Below are 10,099 nucleotides of genomic sequence, written 5' to 3' on the forward strand. Positions count from 1 at the left end.
CTAGGAGGGGTTTTTTTTCTCTGCAGAGTTCTTGGGATTTTCTATGTAGACAATCATGTCATCTGCAAATAGGAACAGTTTTATTTCATCCCTTCCAATCTGTATGTTTTCTTTCCTTGCTTATTGCATTGGCTAGGACTTCCAGCACTATGTTGAATGAGAGTGATGAGACTGAACAACCTTGACTTGTTCACGATAGTAGGGGAGAAACACTGTTTTTCACTATGAAGTATAATGTTAGTGGTAGGGATTTTTGTGATTAAGTTGAGGAAGTTCTCCTTTATTTGTAGTTATCTGACAGTTCTTATCATAAATGAATGCTGAATTTTTTCTAATGCACTTTCTACATTGATTGATATGATCATGTAATTTTTCTTCTTTGGGTTGTTTATATGGTGAATTATGTTGATTGATTTTTGAATATTAAACCAGCCTTGCATCCCTGGAATAAACCCCACTTGAATATTCTATTCCCTTTTGTACTAGAGATCCTGGCTAAGGCAATTAGTAAAGAAAAATAAAAGGCATCCACATTGTAAATGAAGAAATAAAACTATCTCTATTCACAGATGACATGATCTTTTATATAGAAAATCCTAAGGAATACACTAAATAGAAACCCATTTCAGTGAGGTTGCAGAATATGTAATTGATATACAAAAATCAGTTGCGGCTGGGCACGGTGGCTCAAGCCTGTAATCCCAGCACTTTGGGAGGCCGAGACGGGTGGATCACGAGGTCAGGAAATCGAGACCATCCTGGCTAACACGGTGAAACCCCGTCTCTACTCAAAGATACAAAAAACTAGCCGGGCGAGGTGGCGGGCGCCTGTAGTCCCAGCTACTTGGGAGGCTGAGGCAGGAGAATGGCGTAAACCTGGGAGGCGGAGCTTGCAGTGAGCTGAGATCCGGCCACTGTACTCCAGCCTGGGCGACAGAGTGAGACTCCGTCTCAAAAAAAAAAAAAAAAAAAAAAAATCAGTTGCAGTTTTGCAATGAGCAATCCAAAAATGAAATTAAGAAGACAATTTCATTCACAATAGCATTAAAAAGAATAAAATACTTAGGGATAAATTTAACAAAAGAAGTACAACTCATATGTTAATCACAGCACTATTCACAATAGCAAAGACATGGAATCAACCTAGGTGCCCATCAATGGTGGATTGAAGAAAGAAAGTGTGGTACATATACACATGCAATACTATGCAGCCATAAAAAGAATGAAATAATGTCCTTTGGAGCAACATAGAGGCAGCTGGAGGTCATTATCTTAAGCGAATTAACGCAGAAACAGAAAACCAAACACCACATGTTCTCGCTTTTAAGAGCTTGGCTCCCAAGTGGGCACAGTAGCTCAGGCCTGTAATCCCAGCACTTTGGGAGGCTGGGGTGGGCAGATCACTTGAGGCCAGGAGTTCAAGACCAGCCTACCCAACATCTCTACTAAAAATATAAAAATTAGCCAGGCGTAGTGGCGGGTGTCTGTAATCCCAGCTACTCGGGAGGCTGAGGCAGGAGAATCACTTGAACCTGGGAAGTGGAGGTTGCAGTAAGCCGAGATCATGCCATTGCACTCCAGCCTGGGCAACAAGAGTGAAACTCCATCTCAAAAAAAAAGAAAAGAGTTTAGCTCCCACTTTTTCAGCCCTTGCACCCACCCTCCTCCCTGCTAGTAGTTCCTGGCACTTATTGTTCTCATCAATAGTCACCCATAGCATGGGTACCCATCGACATAAAGATAGGAACAGTAAGCACTGCAGACTACTAGAAAGGAGAAGAAGAGAGGGGGCAAGGGTTGAAAAACTACCTACTGGGTACTATGCTTACTATCTGGGTGATGGGATCAGTTGTACCCCGAACTTCAGCATCATGTAATATACTAATATAACAAACCTGCACAGGAACATCCTGAACCTAAAATAAAGGTTGAAGTTAAAAAAAAAAAAAAAGTACAAAACGTATGCTCTGAAAACTACAAAACATCATTGAACAGAATTAATGGAGATCTACAGAAATGAAAAAAATAAATTCCATGTTCTTGGATTACAAGATTTAACATTGCTAAGAAGGCAACACTCTTGAAACTGATCTAGAGATCTAATGCAATTCCTACCAGAATCCCCACTGACTTCTTCCTAGAAATTGACAAGTTTATTCCAAAATTCATATGGATTGCAAGGCACCCAGAATATTTGAATTAATCCTGAAAAAGGAGAATAAAATTTGAAACTCACAATTCTTGATTTCAAATTTACTACAAATCAGTAGTAATCAAAACAATGTGGTACTGGCACAAGGACAGACATATAGATGGATGCGACTAGAATTAACAGTCCAGAAATAAACGCTTACATCTGTAGTCAACTCTGTCGCCCACACTAGAGTATAGTGGCTCAATCTCTGCTCACTGCAACCTCTGCCTCCTGGGTTCGTGCTTTCTCCTGCCTCAGCCTCCCGAGTAGCTGGGATTACAGGTGCCCACCACCATGCCCTGCTAATTTCTGTATTTTTAGTAGAGATGGGTTTTGTCATGTTGGCTAGGCTGGTCTTGAACTCCTGACCTTAGGTGATCTGCTCTCCTCGGCTTCCTAAAGTGCTGGGGTTACAGGCGTAAGCCATCGTGCCTGGTCAATATTCAGTTGATTTTGACAGGGTACCAAGACCATGCAGTGGGAAGGAATATTCTTTTCAACAAATAGTGCTGGGATGACTGGATAACTACAGGCAAAACAATTAAGTTGAACTCTTATCTCACACCATATACAAAAATTAACTCAAAAAGGATGAAAAGCCTAAAGGTAAGAGCTAAAATTATAAAATTCTTCAAAGAAAACAAGAAAACATAGGGATCTTCATGATCTTGGATTTGGCAAAGGGTTCTTAGATATGAGAACAAAAATATGAACAAGAAAAGAAAAAAGTGGACAAATTGGACTTCAAAATAAAAAACTTATTTTTTTTTTTCTTTTGAGACCGGGTCTCACTCTGTTGCCCAGGCTGGAGTACAGTGGTGTGATCTCAGTTCACTACAGCCTCCGCCTCCAGGACTCAAGTGATGCTCCACCTCAGCCTCCCGAGTAGCTCAGACTACAGGCCCACACCACTGCAAGTGGCTAATTTTTCTATTTTTTTTGTAGAGACGGGGTTTTACCATGTTGCCTAGGTTGGTCTCAAACCCCTGGGCTTAAGCAGTCCTCCCACCCTGGCCTCTCAAAGTGCTGGGATTACAGGCATGAGCCACCACGCCTGGCCAAAATACAAAACTTTGTGCTTTAAAGGACAACACATGGATCTTATTGAAACATCCTTTTTTAATTGGTTTCTTTGATAATGCTCCAGCAAGGAGGGTGGGGGTATGGGCCTGGTCAGCACGTTACTGCTGGCTGGGGGTAGAAGTCCAGTTGGGTGCTGTACTCTTTGGGCCTACTTGGCCTCTGTTGGAGGTGCTCTTCATTACTTCTGGGTGGAGATGGGTGTTCCAGGTCTTCACTAAGCCTCCACGAATGTCTCCCTGACATGGAGGGCCTCAGTCTGCTCCTGAGGTGGACCTCTCTGACATCACAGAGGCAGGGTGTGTCGCCTCCACCTCATGACTTTCTGAGTGGTTGTCAAAGTCCTGCCTCTTCACTAGGCTTCCTCTGGCACCACACTGGTGGTGGCAAGGTGGTGGTGGGTGGCACGGGACACCTCATTATAGTCTGGCAAAAGTGGAAATCTAAGTTTCCCATTTGGCTTCCACTCAGGTGGATGGGTTGCGGCCACGGTTTTTTCTGCCATGTTTGGCGCAAGCGTAGAAGTTACTGTCTAAAGGTTTTCTGTCTTACTAGGCTTCTCTTTTTCAGGTCCTTTGGCTAAGGAGAGCAGGCTTCTGTGGGAGCTGCCAGCTTCTTCAGCTCTAAGTGCAGTATAGATGAGATAGAAAGATGATCTAAAAGATGCATTGCTGTTCCTTAGACCCTGAGTTTCCTAGCCTGTCTGCCTTCTCTCCACCTGTTGGAATCTTCATGTTTGTTTTCAAGTCGTAGACTCTTTTTTATTTATATTTATTTAAAAATTGAGACAGGGTCTCATGATACTGTTCAGGCTGGTCTCAAACTCCTGGGCTCAAGTTATCTTCCCCGCCTCAGCTTCCCAAAGTGCTGGGATTACAGGCATGAACCACGGCTCCTAGCTCAAGTCACAGACCCTTAAAACCTGAAAAGATCTTGGAGATGATGGGTTTAATCATCTGCTTTTAGAGTGGGAGAAAATGAACCCAAAGTTACAAAATAGTTGCAATGTTGGGGGATTCCAGTGTTCAAGCTCTTTTCCACATATCATGTTGCCTCAGTCAGATGGTTTTGTTTCATTTTATTACATGCGAACTCAAATTAATTGAGACTTTCCTCCAGATGCTCAAATTTCGGAAAAAAATTAGTATTAAATTTTGTCCAGTGAGCAATTAATCTTCATTTGTAAATTAAACTTAGGAATCATTTTTCAATTGCATAAGTTTGAATCAAAAACTTTTTAAATAAAAAGATATTGAACATCTACTTTATGCAAAACAGAGGGCCAGTAGACTTTGTAAAATGGGCCAGGTTACCAACCCACAGGTAATGTTCCATCTTAGAAATCTGTGACACACAAAAATGTCTCAGTTGTTTTTATTTAAAGACTAATTATTAACTTGATGCTGTTCTGTTGGGAAACTTGGCTGTTTCTACATGGTGTTTTGTTTCTTCAATTTTCTACTAGAGTACTTGTCTTGTTTTAAATCTTTCATTGATGTATGACTCCACTGATACAACTGCCAATGGAAGGTATTCATTTTACTTATTTAAATAGTTGGGACACAACTGAGTTGTCCAAGAGGATTTCCTAAATTGCTTCATAAACATATTCAAAGGACTTATTTTTTTTCCTTCCCAAGGATTAGGCAGATACCAAATATAAAGCCATATTGCTTAGTGTGTCAAAACTCCATTCTGTAATTAGTAACTTGTTTTCCTACTTGCAAGTTAGAAAGGTCTTTTAAAAGGCACAAATTCTAACAGCTCTAGGTAGCATTTATTTTTGTCAAAATGACATTAAAACACCTTTTTCTTTTGACAAAAGACCGTATTTGCCCATCATACAACAATCTGAAAATATTGACAAGCAAAAATGTTCTGAAAACATTTATAATTTCACCATTGGAGACTTACTAACTTGATGTATAGCTTTCCAGACCTTTTTCTAGGACATATGAAACATATTATATATGTAGATGAGTGCTTTAGTTCAAAAGACCCTCACTTTGTGCACTTTAACAGTATTTAGCACAGGCTCTTCGGCTCTTAGGTTTTTTGGGAAGAAGGAAGCACTATTAAACATAAAGTTACTTTTTGGGTTTGTGTTATTGTTTTTTAATAATGTTAACATTTTAGATTTATGTAGGTGCAAGCTTTTAGACTATATTCATTTTATACTATTCTACTTTGGGAGAAACAGGCTTTCAACCACAGGAAACAGTTCTGACAACTAGTTGAGGATAAGAATGAAAGGAGGTGGCCGGGCGCGGTGGCTCAAGCCTGTAATCCCAGCACTTTGGGAGGCCGAGACGGGCGGATCACGAGGTCAGGAGATCAAGACCATCCTGGCGAACACGGTGAAACCCCATCTCTACTAAAAAATACAAAAAACTAGCCGGGCGACATGGCGGGCGCCTGTAGTCCCAGCTACTCGGGAGGCTGAGGCAGGAGAATGGCGTAAACCCGGGAGGCGGAGCTTGCAGTGAGCTGAGATCCGGCCACTGCACTCCAGCCTGGGCGATAGAGCGAGACTCCGTCTCAAAAAAAAAAAAAAAAAAAAAAAAAAAGAATGAAAGGAGGTGGCAGAGTGAGACTGGTTTCTAAAGCAGTCATTGCTTAGGATTATTTCTTGGCTATTTACCATGTATAAACACTAATCTTTTATTCTATTAGCTATGATCAAGAAGTTAAGTGCTTCTCAAGCCCTCCAAGGATTTTCTTTTTTAAAAAATAGTATTTATTTGCCTGATTATAAAAAAATGCTAATCGTAGAGAATGTGAAAAAATGGTCAAGTATAAAGAAAATTTAAGTGGCCCATAATCCTACTATTGAGCAATAACCACAATTAACATTTTGATATAGTTGTTTACAGTCTCTTATCTATGCTATATATGTTACTATTGTTGATTTAGATTAGGTTTTCCAATTTCGTCATTATATATGCCACTGCAGTGAATATCTTTTATATATACATATTAGTTGAAATTTTTTGAGACTGAGTCTCTTGCCCAGACTCTGTTGCCCAGGCTGGAGTGCAGTGGTGTGATCTTGGCTCACTGCAACCTCCGCCTCCTGGGTCCAAGTGTTTCTCCTTTCTCAGTCTCCCAAGTAGCTGGGACTACAGGTGCCTGCCACCACACGAGCTAATTTTTGTATTTTTAGTGGAGAGAGGGTTTTGCCATGCTGGCCAGGCTGGTCTTGAACTCCTGACCTCAAGTGATTTGCCTGCCTTGGCCTCCCAAAATGCTGGGATTACAGGTGTGAGACACTATGCCCGGCCTTGGTTAAATTTTTTACATTTTAAGTTTTTTTGTTTTTTTTTGAGGTGAGGTCTCACTCTGTCACCCAGGCTGGAGTGCAGTGGTGCAATCTCCACTTACTGCAACCTCTGCCTCCCAGGTTCAAGTGATCCTCCCACCTCAGCCTCCCAAGTAGCTTGAACCATAGGCACGCGCTACCAAATCTGGCTAATTTTTTGTGTTTTTGGTAGAGACGGGGTTTTGCCATGTTGCCCAGGCTGGTCTCAGACTCCTGGGTTCAGGTCATCCTCCTGCCTCAGCCTCCCAAAGTGCTGGAAGACCAATCGTAGAGAATGATTATAGGCATGAACCACTGCGCCTAGCCAAGAAAATATTTTCTAGGAAAACATAAGGTTGTGCAGAATTCCTAACAGTGAAATCCAATCAATCACATCCTATTTTGAGGACTATGGAGTTTATTATTATAAAAGGGGCTGTTAAATTGACCAACAGAAACATATGTGTATTCGGCCAGGGTGGCAAGTAGCATCAGTTTAACCATGCTATGAAAGCCAGTTTACCACTTGTAAGAAAAACTGAGTTATGCTGTATCCTGTTTCTACATATGTGTGGACAATAATGATTGTTCAGAATACCAATTTTATGAATTTTTGATTCACAAAATTTCATTAAAGCCTTAAATTCAAGATGTTTCTGAAACTGGTAAAACTTCAAAGTGGAACATTATAAAATGAAACAGTTGTCAGTATACTGTCTTTAAACAGTCAAACACAGCCTTGGTACCACACATAGTATATTATACATATGAAAGGTGACTTTTGTGCATACCCAATAACAAAAGTGTCTGATCCGTTCAGTGCCCTGCACTTTGAAGATGTTTTTGTTAGATAGGTGTGGTATCACATACTTCCAATGTTGTTTCCAATTCTGTGTATGCTTGGTTGATTTCCAAGACAGGCTTTCATGACCCTAACCCGTGGTAGCTTCCTGCTTGATATTTATATACATCTGTACTGAAGTTTGGAAAGGTCACTTGAATGAACAATGCTTGACAGATGTGTCACCAACCTTTCAATATCAATGTTAATTATAAATAAAGGCATATCTTTATATATAAACTTTCTTTTTGAGACAGTCTTACTCTATTGCCCAGGATGGACTGCAGTGGTATGATCTCAGCTCACTGCAACCTCTGCCTCCCGGGTTCAAGCGATTCTTGTGGCTCAGCCTCCCGAGTAACTGGGATTACAGGCATGTGCCACCATGACCAGTTAATTTTTGTATTTTTTGTAGAAATGGGGTTTCACCATGTTGGCCAGGCTGGTCTCGAACTCCTAGCCTCAGGTGATCCACTTGCCTCAGCTTCCCAAAGTGCTGGGATTACGGGCGTGAGCCACTGTGCCCAGCCTTTATACTTTCATGTATGAAATCATATTGTGGTTTATGTGACGAGTTTTGTAACATCACTCATTCTGCATGATTAAAAAAACCAACTTAACTGGGTTATAAGTTACATTAAATGTACCCATTTTAACTGTACAGTTTGACACACTTAGATAAATGTACACACCTGCATTCTGTATGCTTTGGGGGAGACAGGTGACCTGAGTTCAATCCTAAACTGATAACTTACTAATCATGTGACCTTGGGCAAATTACCTTAACTTCTGAAAGCCCAGGTAAAAATCCCACTTGATAATATAATCGAGTCCAGGATAATAAAATAAAAATCAAGTGGGAGTACTTTTCACTCTGTAACCAACTACTGCTGAATTATTCTTGTCCTTCTTTTTGGACAGAGTCTCACCCTGTCACCCAGGCTGGAGTGCAGTGTTGTGATCTCTCCTGGGCTCAAGCGATCCTCCCATCTCAGCCTCCGAAGGAGCTGGGATTACAGGCGTGCACCACGACGCCCAGCTTGAGATAGCTTCTGTAATTATTCTAGCACAATGCTAAGCACTTGCAGCAGGTGAGTGGTTTGTTTCCTTTAAACTCCCTACAAGAAAAGTGAATGCAAGGCTCTTCAGTTTTGGAGAACACAGGCAAACAACTGTATGCGCTAAATCACCTGACTTCATTTTGATCACAAGGGCTTCCACCAGCCAATGAATATTTGCTGTGAATGCTACCCGATGTCGGGCCTAAGGAAAATCAGACAGTGGTTTCATGTCATTTTTTTTTTATCATGTCTGATATATTTCATTGGAGCTTTTCCCCCCCAATAGCCAGAGATACCCAAAGAGAACTCTGAAAACACCAATACCCCAATTTCCTGCTTTGTGCCTGCATTTCTCTAAATATTTCCATCTGAACTTGGTTTGCGAGTATGAGGTCAGATGTCTACTGTAATTACCAGGCATCCTGAGGACTGTAATTAAAAGGGAGTTTGAAATGACTGACACTTTGATGATGATTCTAGCCATTTCTATTTTCTGACAACGAATCTTCCTCAAAAAATTTTAGTGCCCCGTCATGCCCTTGCTCCCCAATTTTTCTTCGGTTAGGCACTCAGTAATTCAGCAGCATTCTTTTCTTTCCACAATTCATCTCCCTACTCCCCTTCTCATCACTTGGGTCCGGCCGATGAGCCAGGAGGAAGAAATCCAAAGGCATCTTCAGGGTCCGCGCCCCCCAACAGGTCTCACCGCAAAGACTACAGGGGAGAAGGTGACTCGGCCCTGGACGGGGCCCTTATGGGAAAGAACCCCGTGTTTACTTCGGGCCATTCTATGCGGCATCCACGAGGTCTGTGGTCCAGCGGCAGGGCGCGGCCATCTCCCCCAAAAAGGAGGAGAGGCAGGAGGAAGAGGAAGTGGCCGCACAGGCGGAAGCCTTGTGGAGCCTCACTACGGGACTTGGTCAGGTCCTAGGGGGCGTGGCCTCAGAATCCCAAGCGAAGGGCGGGGCTGAGGCGCAGGAACCAGGAGGGGCCTCGTGGGGGGAGGAGACTCATGGGTGCGGGGCCCAAGGGAGGCAGGGTGGGGCGTGGCCGCGGCCAGAGAAAGCACCTCCTGGTTTCCCTTGAGAGAGTCGTCTGCCTGTAAGCCCCCTGCGCTTCCTTTCCTCTCCCACAGCCTACATGACCAGTGTGGGTCGCCAGCCTGAGCGAGGGTGCTCAGGATGGTTTCTGCTCTCATTTTCACTTTCCAGTGCCGCTGCCGACTTGGAGGGGAGAAAGGGGCAGGGCAGACCCTGGTTTCGCCCCTCCGCCCTCAGGCTGGCTCCCACGCGGGGGCACAGGCAGGGGGTCTGCGCTGTGTGGGCAGGGCGTCTTCAGGGCTACCCCTCAGCAGTGCCACCCTAACCAGAGATTCCCACCCCTGAGGCAGTCCAGAATAAAGTGCACACTGGCTGGGGTCATGATAAATAATAGACGTATTCCCAGGCCTCAGCTATCTAAAAATATTCTTCCAGCTTAACGGGTTAGTTGCCCCCCCCCACCTGATTTTTTGTTTTGTTTTGTTTGTATTTTGTTTTTTGCTTTAAGTAGAAAACTGGACCCTGAGAAATACGTACGGCCAGGCTAGCCTGTGAGCAGCAGGACATGACACACCCTGGGAAGCG

At 42.9% G+C, this 10,099-nt stretch overlaps 1 long non-coding RNA gene across 1 annotated transcript; it reads right to left on the minus strand.

Annotated features, from left to right (window-relative positions):
• Positions 1-3,169: 3,169 nt before the first annotated feature.
• LOC117099697 lies at positions 3,170-9,340 on the minus strand. The gene is made up of 3 exons (XR_004443958.1): positions 9,181-9,340; positions 8,343-8,531; positions 3,170-3,897 (listed from the first exon to the last, which is right to left on the minus strand). It is a non-coding gene; the product is annotated as an uncharacterized LOC117099697 (long non-coding RNA).
• Between the last annotated feature and the right edge of the window lie 759 nt (positions 9,341-10,099).

The sequence above is a fragment of the Trachypithecus francoisi genome, unplaced genomic scaffold (genome assembly GCF_009764315.1).
Source record: "Trachypithecus francoisi isolate TF-2019V2 unplaced genomic scaffold, Tfra_2.0 Lachesis_group17, whole genome shotgun sequence".
NCBI lineage: Eukaryota > Metazoa > Chordata > Mammalia > Primates > Cercopithecidae > Trachypithecus > Trachypithecus francoisi.